This window comes from Balaenoptera acutorostrata, chromosome 18 (assembly GCF_949987535.1).
Source record: "Balaenoptera acutorostrata chromosome 18, mBalAcu1.1, whole genome shotgun sequence".
NCBI classification, from domain to species: Eukaryota; Metazoa; Chordata; class Mammalia; order Artiodactyla; family Balaenopteridae; genus Balaenoptera; species Balaenoptera acutorostrata.
The window spans coordinates 78084913-78103814 of NC_080081.1; the positions used below are offsets into that span (position 1 = coordinate 78084913).

At 49.0% G+C, this 18902-nt stretch overlaps 1 protein-coding gene across 3 annotated transcripts in view; it reads left to right on the top strand.

The window, feature by feature from the left end:
* The window catches only part of SPATA13 (spermatogenesis associated 13), a 266585-nt gene that overhangs the window by 39558 nt on the left and 208125 nt on the right, over nt 1–18902 (top strand). For 2 of the 3 annotated variants that reach the window (XR_009005916.1, XR_009005917.1), the window contains exon 1: nt 11057–11179. The exons of the other annotated variant lie outside the window; for it this stretch is intronic. The gene's annotated coding sequence lies outside the window, so the exon portion shown is untranslated. Of the gene's footprint in view, nt 1–11056; nt 11180–18902 lie in introns of those variants that run through there. 3 annotated transcript variants of the gene reach the window in all.

Here is an 18902-nt window from a genome sequence, read left to right on the forward strand (position 1 = left end):
GCATCATGTGGGATCTTAGTTCCCCGACCAGGGATCGAACCCGTGCCCCCTGCATTGGAAGTGCAGAGTCTTAACCACTGGACCGCCAGGGAAGTCCCTTTTTAAAAAACTTGTTTTCCTCACAACTAGCAAAAAAAAAATTTGATCAGTGTTTCTTATTCTCGTGGATTAGCTTCTGGGGGTTCAAGTGCCCCCAGAAATTATAAGTAAAATTGTGAATGGCTACGTATATGTCACTTTTTCAGAAGAATGACCCTCTCTTTTCCCCATAAAAAGGTTAATAACAACTAAGCTAGATCCTCAGCAGATTGGTCATTGGGGCATTTTAAACCCAAGATCTGCTATCATGTGGTCAGGAAGGGTCACACAGGCAGCCCATCCTTCAGACCCTCAACTCTAGAAGCAATTCCTTCCCTGATTGTGCCAGTGGGCATTGTTTTCTCTGCTGTGTGTTTATGTGGGAATTCCAGTCATCTGGTCACCTTTGAAATTCCAAGGGGGGGGTCTACGTTTGGAAGAGAAGAAGCCTTGGTTTACCTCTCGATTCTGTCCTGTCTCACACAAACATGTGCTTAGTTCCAGGGAAGCAGGACATGTGCTGAGCCAGGCACCTCCTTGCTGCTGGGAAACAAGCAAGAGGTCAGCAAACTTTTTCTGTAAACGGTAAATATTTTAGGCTTTTTGCAGGTCATATGGTCTCAGTGGCAACTACTCAATCTACCACTGTTGCAGGAACGCAGCCAGAGAAGACAGACTTGGGTAAACAGTAGGCGTGGCTATGTCGAAGCTCAGCTCTATTTACAAAAACAGGCAGTGGCTGCATTTGGCCCCTAGGCCAGAGTTTGCCGACCTCTGATCTACTTCATGGCTCCCTGGGACCTAGGAAGTCCCAGTTACCATCAACGAGCATGACACTGAAAAGCCAGGCAAGGTCTTTCGGATCCGTGCATTTCACCGCAGCACCGCACTGTAACCTTGGCCGCAAACGTGAGCACACAAAGCCAGAGGGCCAGCTCCTCCTCGTCTCAGGTAGCGGCCCAGACAGGCAGCCCAGTGACGTCTGCAGGGAAACAGGGGTGATTTTGTTATCACCCTGCCAGTTCTCATGCACCCTTTATCGGAGACAATAAAAAAGGTTATTGTTTACACCATCACAAACAAGGAGAGGGCAGGTCCTGCTGTAAAACCCGGATCACTCCCTGATCAGCCTCCTCTGTAATTACTGACCCTTTCTTTCTCTGTCCTGGGCAGAGGATGAATAAAAAGTTCACGGTGTGTGATGTCACCAGGGCTCTGAAAACAGTCTCTCAATTGTTTAAATTCTGCCTTTGCGCCCGCTGTCACTGGACCGCTGGCCAGCTCTCCATCAGCTACTCACTCACGCTCGCCCGGGCTTCGTCAGTGCCCCTCACCGACCTTCCCGGCAGAAGCAAGGCCCAGGTGGGAGCAGGGATCGGAGGTGGAAACTCATAAATGTGGAAGCTGATTCACAACTTTTAATGATCTGAAAACACAGATTTGCAAGTTCAACTTGCAAATCTGCATCTAAAAACTTGGCAAGCGCTCAGACTTCCTTAGATTCCCTTTTCTTACGGTTTCACCAAAGGCAACATTTCTGGTTTATTCTCAGCAGGAAGCCTTGCATCTCACTGGTCTTGGATCTCGCTGCTCTGTCCCATCGCGGGATCCATCAGTTGTGCGTTTCTTGTTTGCCTCTAGTAAGTTGCGTGGGACGGGGACTGGGGGGATGATTCCGAAGCTGGCTCTGATCCTGTCTTCTCTGCCTGAACTTGGTTTCCCGGCAACTGTTAATGCTGCCCTCCTGGATTTGCCCCAAGAAAGCCCCCTTCCCGTCACCCCCGGTGCTGGCTCCACTGCCCTCGCCTGGCGTTGCTCTCCTGCGTCAAGGTGCGCAGGGGGTCCCCGTGGCCGGCGGGGGCCAGCTGTGCCCCAGAAGCTGGGCAGCCTGCGAGGAGGCTGCGTTCTGACCACCACCACCCCGCCCCCCGTCAAGCACCATTTGGTCCGATTGGCACCTTCAGCCATGACTCTCCTAAACTTCCACTAAAGCCCATTTGGCAGTGATTCCGCAAACGGAGGCCCGGCGGAGATGCTGGGCGGCGGACCAAATGGCCAGCGCCTCTGCGGCCGCTGAGCCGGGGCAAGGCGTATCTACCTGCACAAACCGTACTTCCACACCAGGCGCTGGGGCTTTGAGCGGAGAGGTTCCAAGGCCTCACGGGCCGCTAGGCGGCCGAGCCAGGATAGGAAGCAAAGTCTGTCCGAGCTCTTTTTAAGAGGACACAGGTAGTAATTAAAGTTTGAGGTGGAAACTCATGACACCCCCGTGCAGGGAAGCCGGCAGGCTCCGCTTTTGTGTCCTCGGGCAGGATGGGGTTGGAGAGGGAAGATCGCCACCACTTGCTGGCGCTGCAGAAGATGTGGACCCAGCCGTCCCATCGGTCCAGGGAAGGCGGTGCACAAAGCTCAGCTTGGATGATGGGAAATTACCCGAAGAGAATCCGGGTAGGATTTCTTTGTTATGGATGAAAATTTTGCCAATTGAAAGGGAGAAAATAAGGACTTCAAGGCACTTCAGTTTTAAATCCTTTAATAGTTTAAATTTTTTTTTTTAATTTTTATTTATTTGTTTATTTATTTATGGCTTGTGTTGGGTCTTCATTTCTGTGTGAGGGCTTTCTCCAGTTGCGGCAAGCGGGGGCCACTCTTCATCGCGGTGCGCGGGCCTCTCACTATCGCGGCCTCTCTTGTTGCGGAGCACAGGCTCCAGACGCGCAGGCTCAGTAATTGTAGCTCACGGGCCCAGTTGCTCTAGCGGCATGTGGGATCTTCCCAGACCAGGGCTCGAACCCGTGTCCCCTGCATTAGCAGGCAGATTCTCAACCACTGCGCCACCAGGGAAGCCCCAACCTGAATTTTCGATAGAAAGGGTTTTTGGTTTTGCTTCCTCCCTCCCTGCTTTCTTTTTAAATTGAAGTATAGTTGATTTACAATGTTTCAGGTGTACAGCAAAGTGATTTAGCTATATATATATGTATAGATTCTTTTCCATTATAGAGTATAAGATATTGAATCTACTTCCCTGTAGTATATAGTAGGTCCTTGTTGTTTATCTTTTTATATGTTCTTTCTTTCCTCCTTCCCTCTCTGTCCCTCTCTCCGTCCCTCCCTCTCCCTCCCTTCCTTCCTTCTTTCCTCCCTCCCTTCCTCTCTTCCTCACTCATTCCCTTCCTCCCTCCCTTCCTCCTTTCCTCCCTCCCTCTTTCCTTCTTTCCTCCCTCCCTTCCTCTCTTCCTCACTCATTCCCTCCCTCCCTTCCTCCTTTCCTCCCACCTTCCTTCCTTCCTCCCTTCCTTCCTTTTTCTTTCTCTCTTTTTCTTTCTATATTTTAACACTCATTTTCCCAATTGAAAACCCTTGACTAGCATCAGATCAGCATAGCCTATGATGCCTGTGTCAAAGTTAAACTCCTCAGAATCAGACTCTCACGATTAAATAGCCCTGGTATAAAAGACGCTGTTATATAAAACGAACCAAAAAAGTATCAGTTTTGTCAAATAGCTTTTAGCTCAAAGATTTTAAAGATATTGGAAACACAGACAAACCTAGAGTTGGGTTAGGAAATCATCGTGGTAAGAAAACGCTTTCTTTCCCGTCTTTTTGTTCTTCTCCCTGCCCCCTCCCCACTTCCATAGCTCGTATTTTCATGCCTCCAAATTTGTGGGGAAAACATCAGAGAGCAGAAAAGTTGGGAGGTGAGGGCTGGTGTGGGAAGGGCCGCTGTTAGGGTAGACGGTAGATCAGGGGTGTGAGGTTCAGTCTCACTCACTCAAGGACATGGTCACCCTCACTGCACCTAAAAGGACGGAGGGAGGGGGTGGGCACAGGAAGCCTGCCCCCAGCCTGAGGACGCCCAGGGCACCTGGTAACCAACCGCAGCTTTGCGAAGGCCAGGTGGGGTAAGAATGAGCGTAAAGGTCAGTATTAATGAATTTGACATTCAGCCTCCACCTTTTCGTCATCGTATTTGGGAAACGCAATGGGAATTCCTTGCTCTGGGATTGTGTGTGGGACACGAAGCAGGCTGTGTGTGTCTCACCTTTTAAGGTGTGTGGACCAACTTTAGTCACAGGGTCAACCTGCCTCGGGCACATTTGCTGAAAAATTGTGACATCCCCTGTGTTACAGGAGTGTAGGCTGTAGTCGATTCGTGTAGATCATCAGAGAAAAGGCAGAGACAGTTTTGTGACTTTTCTTGTTGTTCCTAAATTTTAGGGACACAGCATTTGCCCTGAAGGCTTATGGATAAGCAACGTTGGTCTCACTGGGAATGTTAAACTCTAACATTCCTAATGGAATGGGAGAAGAAGGGAAAAGTAACCTAAAATTAAAAAGCACAATGGGAAGGCTGGTGATGACGTGCTAGGCCACATTCTTAAATGCTGCGTGTTTACAATACTGCAGTTTTCAAAGCACATCAGGTTTCCAGAGGAAATCACTGTTTTCTCCCCACCGACCACTTAGATCAGAGACAGGACTGCACGCTCACACACGTACCTGACTCACCATTTCACAGCACGGGTTCACATGTAGTCATCAGGTGTTCTGACCATCAAGACATGAGCCTTCCTGAATTAACTTAAAGGACAGACCTCAGAATGCCTTGTGCATGGACTTAATCTGAGCAGCTTGATCAAAACAGAAATTCCTCCGTGTTAACCAAAGAGGCATGTACCACAACGTTCATTGCAGCACTATTTACAATAGCCAGGACGTGGAAGGAACCTAAATGCCCATGGACAGGTGAATGAATAAAGAAGATGTGGCACATATATACAATGGAATATTACTCAGCCATGAAAAGGAACGAAACTGAGTTATTTGTAGTGAGGTGGATGGACCTAGAGCCTGTCATACAGAGTGAAGTAAGTCAGAAAGAGAAAAACAAATACCGTATGCTAACACATATATATGGAATCTAAAAAAAAAAAAAGGTTCTGAAGAACCTAGGGGCAGGACAGGAATAAAGACGCAGATGTCGAGAATGGACTTGACACGGGGAGGGGGAAGGGTAAGCTGGGACGAAGTGAGAGAGTGTCATGGACATATATACACTACCAAATGTAAAATAGATAGCTAGTGGGAAGCAGCCACATAGCACAGGGAGATCAGCTCAGTGCTTTGTGACCACCTAGAGGGGTGGGATAGGGAGGGTGGGAGGGAGATGCAAGAGGGAGGAGATATGGGGATATATGTATATGTATAGCTGATTCACTGTGTTATACAGCAGCAACTAACACACCATTGTAAAGCAATTATACTGCAATAAAGATGTAAAAAAAAAACAAAACAAAAAACCAGAGAGGCTGCCCCAACCAGCCAGTGGCAGAGCCCGGGAATCTGCATTTGATCAGGCCCTTCGGGTTGATTTAGACACTGATGCTCTAAGAACCGCACTTAGAGAAACACCGCTGGGAACTTCCATTAAAAACTGGTTCGCAGAGGTCTGCTGTTGGCTAAATTCAAGTTCAAAGCTTTAACAACAGTGCAACAGTTGATGGGATGATGCAAATGTTATATGAAGATATATGTGTAAACATATTTTAAACAGGTCTGAGTCGATAATGAAGCCTTTTGCACGTGGGTCTTGGTTAATGATGCCAGTCGTGGCTTAGTTGAGCGGAACATACAAACTCACTCAATCTAAGTGCTTCCTGTTTGGTGTTGCCGTAGTCCTTTCCTTCTTCAGGGTACATTTGCAGACAGAGAGATGTCCCAGCCTAGCTTGGCTTCCTCCTCGTCCCCCTCTCTGACTCGGTGCTGTGTTACTTCTCTGCTCGACCTGACGTGGACGCTTGCTTTGGCAAACGACATGTGGGGGACATGGGGGTACAGGAGCTTAGGTGATGAAATATCAGCCTTGGTTTCCCTTCCAGGGTTATTGAGACGTTATTGACATATAACACTGTGTAAGTTTAAGGTGTACAACATAATAATTTGATAAATTTTGAAATGATTACTACCAGTTTAGTTAACCTACTGTGAACTCACAGTTACAATTTTTTTCTTTCCTGTGATGAGAACTTTAAAGATCTGCTCTTTTAGCAGCTTTCAAATGTTGTCTTTTAATTTTTTATTTTTAAAAATTTATTTATTTATTCATTTATTTAACTTTTGGCTGCATTGTGTCTTTGCTGCTGCACGCGGGTTTTCTCTAGTTGCTGAGAGCGGGGGCTACTCTTTGTTGCGGTGCACGGGCTTCTCATTGCGGTGGCTTCTCTTGTTGAGGAGCATGGGCTCTAGGTGCACGGGCTTTGGTAGTTGTGGTGCACGGGCTTAGTTGCTCCGTGGCATGTGGGATCTTCCTGGACCAGGGCTCGAACCCGTGTCCCCCTGCATTGGCAGGCGGATTCTTATTAACCACTGCGCCGCCAGGGAAGCCCAATGTTGTCTTTTTAAAAATCAAACTTCTCCAGTCTCAGCAGCTGTGGCCCCTGTAGTTTGGGAGATGCAGGAAAGAGATTTTGGCAACCTCTTGTCTACTCGTTGGGGGGAGAAAAGTGAACGCTCCATCTCCCAGATTCTGGACAGGGATTGTTTGATGGTTACATACACACACGTGCATGAATACACGTTTACATGCATACACGTCACACACACACACGCAGTGTCAGGTCCACTGGTAGTTTCCAGGCTGTAACCCACGACTGTCGGCTTCCAGGAACAGAGCGTGCTCCTCTGGGAGAGCAAGTGCTCAGTGAGTTTCACCCATTTTGTGTCTCTCATAATTTTAAATGGGGGACTTTTGTGTTTATAGGCTTGTATGGGGGGCGGGGGCAGAACATAGGGCCAGCACAACTCAGAAGGAAAGGTCACATGGTTTTAATTCTGTGCTGATTCATCACACATTGATATTTCCTAATAAATGCGCTTCCTGATAAAATTGCAAAGGACAGCGAGGGGAACAAATGACATCATCCTCAAGACAAAGGCTGCAAGGAGAATGACCAATGTTAACTGCTTCTCAACCTTGGAAACATGAGTTGTGGTTTCCCTACACCCGCCCCATTTTGATGGCACTGGTAGAGGTCAGATGATGGACTTGCAGTGGTCAAGCATTTTGCATTTCCCAGAGTGCTGTAATGTGAGGTGGCAGGGAAAGTGTTGTTGTTTCTACTTTTTCCCTGTAGGGAAACCAAGGCACAGAAGGTGCAGGGCAGGTCTGGCCCCGTGACTGCTGAGTGACCCCTGAGGGTGACCTGCTGTCCCGGCCGCCGCCTGGGCGGCCCAGTGTGTCTCTGCTACCTTTTAAAATCCACAGTCTCTCTTTGTTTCTGTTTTCTTTTGTTTTTTCCTTGGAACTCATTCTCAAAAAATAAAATCCAAGGCTGTTTTGTTTGTAAAAGTTTCCTCCTAAAATGGACTTCTTTGTATCACTTTACATCTACATATATCACTCATTATCAGACCTTTTGTATAAGGTTTTTGGCATGCCTCTTGGAAATCTGTATCTGGAAAACTGTCTTCTTTGAATAACGGATCTATTTTCTATTATCAGATTAGGAGATTTACGTACTTCTTGTCTTCCAGAAAGCTTAGGGCTAAATTTAATATTCAATCACGGCCTTTGTATTAATTTCCTAAATTAATTTCCTCTCCTTCCATGAGGTTTTAAATTGTGTATTTCAGCTTTATTTTACAGGCACTTTTTATTATGCACCAACGCTTTTTGGAAATAGACAGGGTGTATACATTTTGAATAAACATTTTTCGATCTGAGTTTAATTTACTACAAACACATCAAATGCCTTAAATAAAGCTGTAATATTACTGCATGGAATTGGGTGAATCATATAACATACTTTTTTTAAAGTTACAAATACTGTAAGAGTAAAAACTTGTTGTGGAAGAAATTTATTGTATAAAATGACACTATAAACAACACCAGGCTTTATGATGATGGGGAATGAAATAAAACCAGTGTGTAAGGGAACTTGGGAAGTTAGATGCAGGAATGCTACCGTTTAATTTTAGTTTGAATTATCTCTAAGCAATTCATATGAAATATCTTGAGGGAAGATCGTTTTTACACTTCACAGAAAAAATAATCTGCACACAGGTTCCTGAGATTTGTCCTCACTCCAGGCTCTCAGCTTCAGCAAGGCTACCTCATCATCATCGTGTGGTCACCACTAGAACTAAAGAGCTCCGCTCCCTCCTCCCCGCCCCTCAGAGAGATCTGCCCCAGAGCACCTGTGTGGTCTCAGACGACTCAGATTCCACTCAGAGCCTTGTTTGGCTATTCTGTAAAATGGGACCATAACACCCACCTCAGTGGTTAGTGCTGGCCATTTAACAACGTGAATGGAGTCTCATAACAAAATTTAGGACAAGAAATTTGCGCAGCGCCTGACACATATTTCCTGGAATTTGCATTCTACCTTGTGAAAAAGATAAAGGTTGCATTTTCTGTTTCATTAACTCCTGGGTGGAGCCCTGTACTCGATGTTTACAAAGCAGGTTTGCTGGAATATGTCGCACACACAGAGAGAAGTGCATTAAGTGATAAGTGTGCAGGCAGCGCTGGGATTTTCACACACTCAACACACCCAAGTACTAGCACTGAGATTAAGAAACAACTTCCAGGTCCCCTCTGGTCTCCTCTTGGTCACTGCTTTGCCCTAGGAAGGGACCCACCCACTGTCCAGACTTCTGGTTTTGCCTATTTGGGGATTTTCCACAAACAAGTATAGCACACTCTTTTGTGTGTGGCTTCTTTCATTCAACAGGACGTTTGCAAGATTCGTGCCTGGTGTGTCTACCACACACCAGCCGTGGTTTGTTCATTCCTGTGACTGCGTCTACCGCACGACACCAAATGTATGTGTCAGTTCTACCGATGATGGAAGTTTGGGCTTCCAGTTTGAGGACGTTATGAGTAAAGCGGCTGAGGGCCTTCTCGAACTGTCTTACGGTAAATGTATATACATGTTTCCATGTGATGAATACTGAGGGGTGTAGCTGCTGATTTGAGGGTATGCAGATTGGTGAGCCTTAGTAGATCCTATCAGTTTTCAAGGTGCCAATTTTTATCCCCACTGGAGTGTGGGAGTGCCTCTTCATCCTCATGGCCACGTGTCATGCTCCCTCTTTCTCATTTTGGTGTTCCCACTACATGGCTGTGTAGTGATAGCTCAGGATGCTTTTAGTTTGCATCTCCCAGGCGACAAATGGATCTGATGTTGCTGTTAACATTACCTTATATTGTTTAAAGTAAGATGCCTGCATACCTAACATAGAAAGCAAAAGCTACTAGAAATATAAGCAGAACTTGATAAAGCACAAATATAATGAATGGTTGTAAATATTCTTATTTTGCAATGCAGCGGATCTAGTAAACTTTAAATAATCAAAGATAAATAGGATCCTCACACATCCACAATCTCATGTAATAACACACGTGAAGTTTGTATCCTACAAATACATAATATATCGTTTTCCCTTAGGTTTTTTTTTGTCCTTTAAAATTAAATTTATAAAATTCAATTTGGTACTTGATGATTAAGGACGTTTCAACTAGTTCACGAAAGTCGAGATTTCAGAACCCTTGGTCTCTCATCAAAATGCAATAAAATTAGATGAACTGTGTAAAGACCCAATCAAAATGCTTGGCAATCAGGGAGCACACTCATACAGTGCCAGAAGAGCAAAGAGGAAGTCGAGGGTGAAATTACAAGTCATCTAGTGCGCATTAAAACTAGAGGAACTTATCCCAAACCTATGGGGTCCAAGGAAAGTTGTAATTCAAGGAAATAGCCTTAAATACTTTCGTGACCCTAGAAGCAATTTTTTTAAAATTTTTATTTATTTATTTATTTATGGCTGTGTTGGGTCTTCGTTTCTGTGCGAGGGCTTTCTCCAGTTGTGGCAAGCGGGGGCCACTCTTCATCGCGGTGCGCGGGCCTCTCACTGTCGCGGCGTCTCTTGTTGCGGAGCACAGGCTCCAGACGCGCAGGCTCAGTAATTGTGGCTCACGGGCCCAGCTGCTCCACGGCATGTGGGATCTTCCGGGACCAGGGCTCGAACCCATGTCCCCTGCATTGGCAGGCGGATTCCTAACCACTGCGCCACCAGGGAAGCCCCAGGAATTTTTAAAATACAGGTTAGAATTCATTTTAAGATGCTGGAAGAAAAAAAAAAAAGCAAACAAACCCGAAGGATCTAGGAAAAGGAAACTGAGATAGGAGCTGGTAATAATGGAGTAAACACAAGGACTAATTAGGTTCAGAAATTGTTACCAACCCTTTGGAGTCAGGCCCAACGAGGGTCCTCCTGCCGGTGTCGTTGGAAACAATAGAACCAGACGGAGCTCGGTTCAAAAGCAAAGGAAAGTTTCATTCTTTGACCGAAGAACGGGGAGTAACCGAGTTCTGGAGCGCACGCTCTCCCGGCAGGCTGTGCGGGGGCTACTTTATATGGGAGGGGCGGGATTGTGGGCGGGGTTCTCGCGGGCGCAGGCGCAGCGGGCTGCTCAGGCTCCAGACCCAGTGCCGGGCGCCGCCTCTCTGCGCACGGCCCACTGCGGCCGCCATCTTGAAGTGAGCGTCATGGATGGCGCTTCTGCCCCCGGGCCGCTGCGCTCTGGGGTGCGAGGCATCTGCGCACGGCCCTACAGGCAAGTGCAACTGGACTAAGCACGAAAGGGGAGGTTGGACTTTGTCACCTAGATTCCAGCTTATTTTTCCTGAGGACTCCAGTGGGCTTTGCTGGTGAACAAAATACCTGAATCTGACCCTGGACAAGCTGAGCGGCCTAAAGACAAATGTGTCGCCTCTCTGGTTATTTTGTTTCCTTTGCTGTAAAAGAGCAATAGCTGGAGCAGAAATAATACCCAAGACAGTGTAAGTGGTCGTAGTAAGGTCTAAAAAGGCAGTATTGTTGTAAGTATCATGATTTCCTGTCAACATCTGCCAAGACGCTCGCTTTGGAATACTGCAGACACAAAAGTGCACGCGCGTTTCAAGGGATCGTGGGAGCTCTGTTCATCACGGAGGCCTCCGCACCGCGTGTGTGGATATTCTGCAGGAAGTTCCTAAACCACCTTTACCGCGGAGCCGCATAGACAGACGCCTGCAGGGGCCATACAAGCCAACAAGAGGTGAGTCTGATTATTTGTGTTTGCAGACACGTTCAGACTCTTTCTGAACTATATGTAGAAGTCGGAGGATGGATGTTAACCGCAAATTTATGAGAAATTCTCGTAAGGTTCCTTGTTTATAGTAGATATTAGAAAGCAGATATAAAGTTGATCTCAGTTAGTAACAAGAGATGACAATCTTCGGTGAGTTCTGGTTCCTTGAAATCTGATAATGCTGACTGGTCAGATTCCCAGAGCCCAGTTTCCCTGCTGGACCAGTTCTCCTGAGAAACCAGAATCCCTGTTAAAAGACGAGACTAGTGAAACAGAACAAACGCAGGCAGCACAGTTAAGGTGCCTTATGTTTATAGGACAAGAGGCCGGCTCCCACCATGTACCATCGGGCAGGGGCCACTCTCCCTGACTCAGGCAGCATCTGGGGAAGGAGGAGGGGAGCCTGGGACACGGGACAGCGGGCTGGGTCTCAGCCATGGGCGAGGACTCACCGAGGTGAAGCCGTTTTCTGTGCTGCGTCTCGGGCAGGGGTTTAAATACAGGGATGGTACTGTACTTTCCTGATGTTGCGTGAAACCTGTCCTCATCCAGCTCCAAATTCAGGATTCCGCGTCATGTTGGCAGTTGGCGTCTCTAGGTTGCAGGGCTGGCTCCGCCCTGCAGGCTCTGTGGGCAGGAGCTGCGCGCCGCCCACGTTTGGCGGTGCTGGTTTGCACAACATAGACTCGACATCTAGAGGGAAGCCTCCTGCACTGGTGCCTCTGTGACGTCCCAGGAGGCCTCCCCACTTCTCAGAAACGTGCTACTTGTTAACTTCTGAACTAAACCATCTAAGTTGTGTGCTTGAGGGTTTTTTTCCCATCACGTTCTTCCAGGTGAGTGTATTGTGAGCTAAGCTGACTTCTAGATCCAGGTCTGCCAGGGACTGGTTGGGGTGCCATAAGAAAGCCTTTTCGAGGGGCTTCCCTGGCGGCGCAGTGGTTGAGAATCCGCCTGCCAGTGCAGGGGACGCGGGTTCGAGCCCTGGTCCGGGAAGATCCCACATGCCGCGGAGCAGCTAAGCCCGTGCGCCACAGCTACTGAGCCTGTGTGCCACAACTACTGAAGCCCACGCACCACAACTACTGAAGCCCACGCGCCACAACTACTGAAGCCCGCGCGGCTAGAGCCCGTGCTCCGCAACAAGAGAAGCCACCGCAATGAGAAGCCCGCGCACCGCAACAAAGACCCAACGCAGCCAAAAAGGAAAAAAAAAAAGAAAGCCTTTTCTCTTCTCTGGATTTCCTCGACATATGTGAAAGGGAGAGTCCGTGACCTGTACGGGACGCTTTGGCACTAACCCCCATAGCTTCTCCCTTTCTTTTCTCCGCACACAGCTCGTGCCTTGTTGCAGGGTCCCTGTGACCTGCCATGAGGACGTGACCTGCAGATGCAATTTCCAGTCCGGTAGACAGGCTGTGTCTGCGGTCATCAAGATTGTCTGTCTTTGTCTGGACGTTTTGGGTGGATGACCTTATCCTGGAGGAGACGACATTTCCTCAGATGCCGGATATGTTCCGTCCTCGCTGTTCCTGCCCGGTGGCCCCCCACTGACCCCTGTCACGGTCCCCTCCCCCCATGCCCTCCGGGTGCAGCCTGTCCTGTGCCATCAGACACCCCTCATGGGTGGCCTCCGGGCTGTCTGGCTGGCCCCCTTCCAGCCACACCTGCTGACTCCCCTGTGCAGGCTCTGACCACGCTCACCAGGACCAACCAACAGGGTCTTGCCCCAGGTTCACGCCCCTCGCCTCCTGCTGGGGGCTCCTGGACGATGCCCGGGCGTGGGACGTGGGAGCCCTGGGAAGCACACGTGCACAAGCCAGTGCGTTGGGGAGGTTAGTCTCCGGGGGGTGGTCGGTAGAAGGAAGCCTCGAATAACGCTGTGCCCGCTGGTCACGTACACGGAGCCCTGAGGAGAGAATGGTCCCCGTCGGGGCTGGTCCAGGGACAAGGGGAGGAGCCCGCTGGTCACGAGAGAGTGGTCCCTGTCGGGGCTGGTTCAGGGACAAGGGGAGGAGAGGAGAGGTTCCACAGAGGGGGAGAGCCTCCGAGCTGAATCTTGAGAGGAGTGGGTGGCTTCAGGGGCAGGTGCTGAGAGGAGGGGCAGGACTGGACGCAGAGGGGGCAGCGCCGTCAGAATCACGGGGAAGGGGCTGCGGATGGTTGGTTCCCCAGGACCAGAGGAGGGCAGGGAGGGCGCTGGGGGGGGGCAGGCAGCAGGCCCCCGTTCTGGCTCCTCACCCCGGAGCAGCCCCTGCTGCTCGCCTCTGAGTCCTGGCTTCTCTGTCGTGTTCTCTTCCCCCCATGTCTCCTCTGCCGCATGCAGATGGAAACCTGCCTGGTCACTGAGGGGCCCCCATGGCTGTAGGCAGAGCTCAGCTGTGTCTCCCTGCCCCATCCTTGCTGGGCCTCGGGGCCCCTCGGGTCTCTGCTCTCCGTGCAGCTGCCAGTGGGAGGACGGGAGGACCAAGCCTGATTCCAAAGGCTCTCTCGGGCTCAGTGGCACAGTTTGAGCCTAACGTTTTTGTTCCTTGGTTGTCATTAAGAAATGATCTTATATTTAAATTCAGAATGGACCTTCACCTAAGTCAGGGTCCTTCCTATTGATACAGACTCTGTGCGTGTGTGTGTGTGTGTGTGTGTGTGTGTGTGTACTTTTAATCCGTTGTCTGAGGAACAAGTGTTCCCGGCGGGTTGCTAGGACTCGCCAGCACAGCATCTCTGCCTGACTCCCCTGTTTGCAGCTGAGAACTGGTCTCCGTGGACACCAGCCTGATGACAAGGGCAGACGGATGGTGTAAAAGGGTCTTACTTTAGGGGACTCTTTGGACACAGTAGAACGTGACTAATTTCTCTATGAAAGACACATTTGATAAGAAGAACATAAATATTCAGCGTCTTGGCCTTGGACAACCCCCCGCCCCTACCCTTTCCGTGGCGGGAGGCCTGCACCCAGAGCCTGCCCGGCCGCTTCCCCTCCTCCCCCCGCTGGGTTCCTTGTTTGACTCACAGTCTTGCCGAGCTTTTTATTTATAAGAATGTGTCTCCTGTTTTCCGTGGAAAGTTGTTCCACTGAGCTTCCTGCAGGGATATTTGGGGACTAAGAACCTTGGCTTCTGATTTTTCCCCTCTACGTGACGTAACTGCTCTGAGGCCTAATTCTTTTGAATTTTCTGCTTCCCCTGCTGCTCTTTAGACTAAAAAACAGCAAGTCTCCTTTAGCATCTTGTTTTCAGTTTAGGAGACCTGCCTGTACCTGCAGCACAGATTTCTTTAGCTCCGTGGTATTTTCCTTTTGGATCTAAAGCATCAAGTGTTTGAGGCGCGAGAGCATTCTGTCGGCTTTTGCGTTTTATTATTGTGAAATGCAGAAAGGGTTTTGTGTGAGGGATGTTTGCAGAGAGTTTCAGAGCTAGGGCACTGCCTGAGACGTTTTCTCCAAGACTATTTTGACCTCTTTTTCTTTTAGACTGGAATGTGAGTTTCAATTTTTTTTTCCTTTTCATAAAGCAGTGCCATGATCGATAAAAGATGAGTGATAGAATTTGGAAAAATCACTGCATTTAGATGCAAATACCTAGTGAACCTTGAGCCGCTGAAACTCCCTCTCGACGCTCACGGTTCATGGGTGATTTGCCTGGAGCTGCGGCATATTCGTGTTCAGGTAGAAATGATCTGTGGGACAGAGGTGCGAACACCACCTATTGGAGCCATGAGACTGGGTGGTTCTAACCCTGGACCTCAGCTTTCTCCCCGGGAAATGAGGAGGGTCAGCCAGCTTGCCGTCTGACCATCCTTCTGGACCTGCCTTGCTGTGAGGTGGCAGGTGCAGGACGGTACTTCTCTCCCCGGTCACGAGGTGTCCGAGGAGCACACACCTGCGGGGCTGATTTTCCCGAGAGGCCAGGGGCTGTCTCCCCTGCCGGCTTTGTCCTCCCTGGGAGCTCGGGAGCCCCTCAGATGTGAGCAGGGCGATGCTTTGGTCTCATGTTTGTCATATTTGGGGGCTGGTGACTCAGCCATCCAGACTCAGACAAGAATTTTAAGAGACACCAAAACAATCCCTTTGTTTTCTTTTTCTTTTTTTTTTTTTAATTTAATTTTATTATTTTTTTGGCTGTGTCGGATCTTCGTTGCTGCGTGCGGGCTTTCCCTAGTTGAGGGGAGCGCGGGCTACTCTTTGTTGCGGTGCGTGGGCTTCTCATTGCGATGGCTTCAGTAGTTGTGGTGCACGGGCTTAGTTGCTCCACGGCATGTGGGATCTTCCTGGACCAGGGCTTGAACCCGTGTCCCCTGCATTGGCAGGAGCATTCTTTTTTTTTTTAATAAATTTATTTATTTTTATTTATTTATTTTTGGCTGTGTTGGGTCTTCGTTTCTGTGCGAGGGCTTTCTCTAGTTGCGGCGAGTGGGGGCCACTCTTCATCGCGGTGCACGGGCCTCTCACTATCGCGGCCTCTCTTGTTGCGGAGCACAGGCTCCAGACGCGCAGGCTCAGTAGTTGTGGCTCACGGGCCCAGTTGCCCCGCGGCATGTGGGATCTTCCCAGACCGGGGCTCGAACCCGTGTCCCCTGGCAGGAGGATTCTTAACCACGGCGCCACCAGGGAAGTCCCTCCCTTCATTTTCTTGATGGCTGTTTGAAACCTGGCTGGGAACCAGACCCTTTCAGGAATGGATTTTCGTGTGGGCCACGAAATAGGAATTTACAAGAGTTTTTCAAACACGAACACATCGACAAAGGAAGAGTTATCATGGATTATTTATACAATTTATGTGTAGACACCTTTAGAAATAAAATGGCAGGCGGCAGGCTTAGGCTTCCCTCTGTGTCCAGGGTCTGCGGGGACTCTTGCAGAGCTTTGCCTGTGCTGGGTCACCCCGAATAATAGGTGCCCTGTGCTCGGGGCAGGGTGCAGAGGGGAGGATGTAAAAAGCCCACAAAGAGCCGTCACTTCAAGGACGTGCCAGATCCTTCCCATGCTCCCTCCCACAGGGGAGGGCCCAGTGCCCGTCACACCCACAGCAGCCCGGGGTGGTGGGCCACTGGTTCATTTAGCCAGGAGAGAAGGGAAAACCCTCCAGGGGGGGAGTTCACGAGGCCTGCACATCCATTTGCCATAAGCGTGGACAGACAAATGTCAAGTTCAGCAAAATAAGCTCTACCCCAGTGAGTCTTGAAGGAGGAGGGTTCCTGGGAATAACCACCAAGCTACGTTTGGAGGTGTCGATGGTGAGACCTTAGAAATGTCAGCACCGGAGAGAACCTTCCAGAGTAGGGTGGGAAGTTGTATGATGGTACAAGGATCGTACTCCTGACATTCATGCAAGAATAGCGCTAACGCCTTGTGATACTATGCCCTTTGCCATTTAAAAAAGAAGTAGATTTCAGCTAGCTACCTTTCAGAAGGTGTTATTATGACTATGATTTTACATTTATAATTCAAATTTTTTATGAACAACAGAATGCCAGTTGCTATAATTCAAAATTTATATGCCAAGAAAGCAAACGTTGTGCCCTGTCTTATTTTACATAGTCTTCGCGGTTTGGATCAGCAAACCTATGGTCTCTATCAGTCCGGAGGGTGACGTCCCACTTAGGGTAAAGGAGCCTTGGCCTCTGGTCCACGTGTGGATAGTATGAAGCGTATGTGTTTGTGGTAATACTGTCCTTTCGTGTGACACTCAGTTTCCATGTTGCTCTTAAACTGTCCCCGGTCTCCCCTCCTCCTTCAGGGTACATACGTTGCTCTGTATCCATCCTTTCGTCCTTGGTACTCTGAGACCTGGGTTCAAATGCTGCCTCTGTCCTTTTCTAACTGTGTTGTTTTGGGCACTTTCCTTACCTTCCGTGTGACTCAGCACATTGAGGATATAAAGGTTCTGACCCCGCTGGTTGTTGTGAGGAGTTAATAATGAGTTGATGCTGCACGCAGGGCCCGGAACACCTGACACATCCCCGGCTACCGGCCTCGTCCATCTGAAGCATGTATCGCATGCTGTGGCCTGGTACCACGTACCAGGCAGTGCGCCAGGCTGTGGCATTCGGTGCTGGTGAGACGAGCCCTCGAGACCAAGGGCCCCAGCACCGGTCCTCGGCTGCTACTGGCCCTACTAGCCAAGTGACTCTGGACAAGTCACCCGACCTCCTTGGGCCTCAGTTTTCTCTTTTCTCAAATGGTAAAGATGGAGTCAGTAACCTCAGAATTATGTTCCAGCTCTAAGTACTCTTGGAAGTCCTAATCCTCAGCCAGGTGGCCTCATGGAGATTCCTGGTTTTCTGTCTTCCCCCGGCCGTGACTCAGAAGAGAGCAATTGCGATATATTAGGTAAATGACCTTGGCAGTGTCAGATCTTAGTACGGAAAGTGTCTTTTGAGAGTTTGGGTTGGAAGGAGTTATGAGGATATCACATACTAAGATTAGTGGTTTGACAATTTAGGGAGTATATTAACAACAGGTTTTACTGCTGTAGGGAACCAGCACATTTCTCTATGAAAAGCCCTGTAAGACGTTTTAGCTGGTCTTCATAATGGGAAGTGGGGTAGAGGCAGCTCCTAGGCGTTTCATGGATGTTGAAACAGTTGAATGGAGGAAATTAGTCACTTTTTACCAAATGAATAAATAGATAAAGTTAAGACTAGAGCTGATGAAAGAATAGAAGTGCCCAGAACAGCTTCAAGATAGGGTCTGTTGTTTGCCCATCTGAAAGTACTTTATGATCCGTTTACAGATGCTTTGGAAGTTCCAGAAAGGGGCAGGCAGGCAAAGCTTACACATCTGGCTCAGCAAATCCATCTGCCTTTAAAGTAGTAAAAGAGTACACTTAGCCTCAGATTCATCATGCCTTTTCCATACAAAATATACGATTAATTCAATCCTCCTCCTACACTCTCCCATGGCACCCTGTTCCTCTGTCCTGCGTGTCAGCTCCGTGGAGGTGGCAGTGTTACCTGATCATTCACTGTCGTCCCCTTGGAGCTAGCAGTGTCCAGCACCCAGGTGGAGAATACCTATACACGTGTGTGCCTTGAGTGAATGGAAAGATGGCTTCTTTTAGCGACTCATGTTCTGAGCTGTGCGTACTCAGCTTAGAAGACCGTTACCTATGTCTGTGTGTTTTGATGGCTTTGTTTTGGAAGAGGAGTGAAGCTAAGAATAAGCAAGTTGCTCTGTGTGTCTGGCTAGACAAGTGAACTGATCAAGTCATGGGTCTGATTTTGCTCCTCAGATTGTTTGAGGTGAAAGAGGAGCAGCCTTCCTTACCTACTGCGGCTTCCAGGAACCTTGAGTTGGACATAGGGCGGAGGAGGATGGAGCTCTGGCCCAACCTGGCCTGCTCCTCAGCTTTGGCACCTTGCTACCCCCCTGCACTGGTTGGTCCTCTCAAGGAAGTCCTGAATTTTCCCTCTCTGTCTGGGGAGGGGCTTCCTGATGCTCCCCCCACGGAGAGGACCTCAGGGAAGTCCTGTGCCCGGGTGCTGGGACCACGTCGAGTCAGACCACGTGGCTGTGGATCTAACACCGAAGGCATTGAAGGTTTGGGTCCAGGGCAGGGAAGCTGATTTCCCTGTTGGGACATAAAGTATTTCTTTGTTCTCCTGGCTCTTCCTCCACCCCTGCCCTTCCCCCACCAGCTGCATCCGACCACCATGTTACTAGAGACCCAGAGTCCTGGAGGCTGGCGGTCGT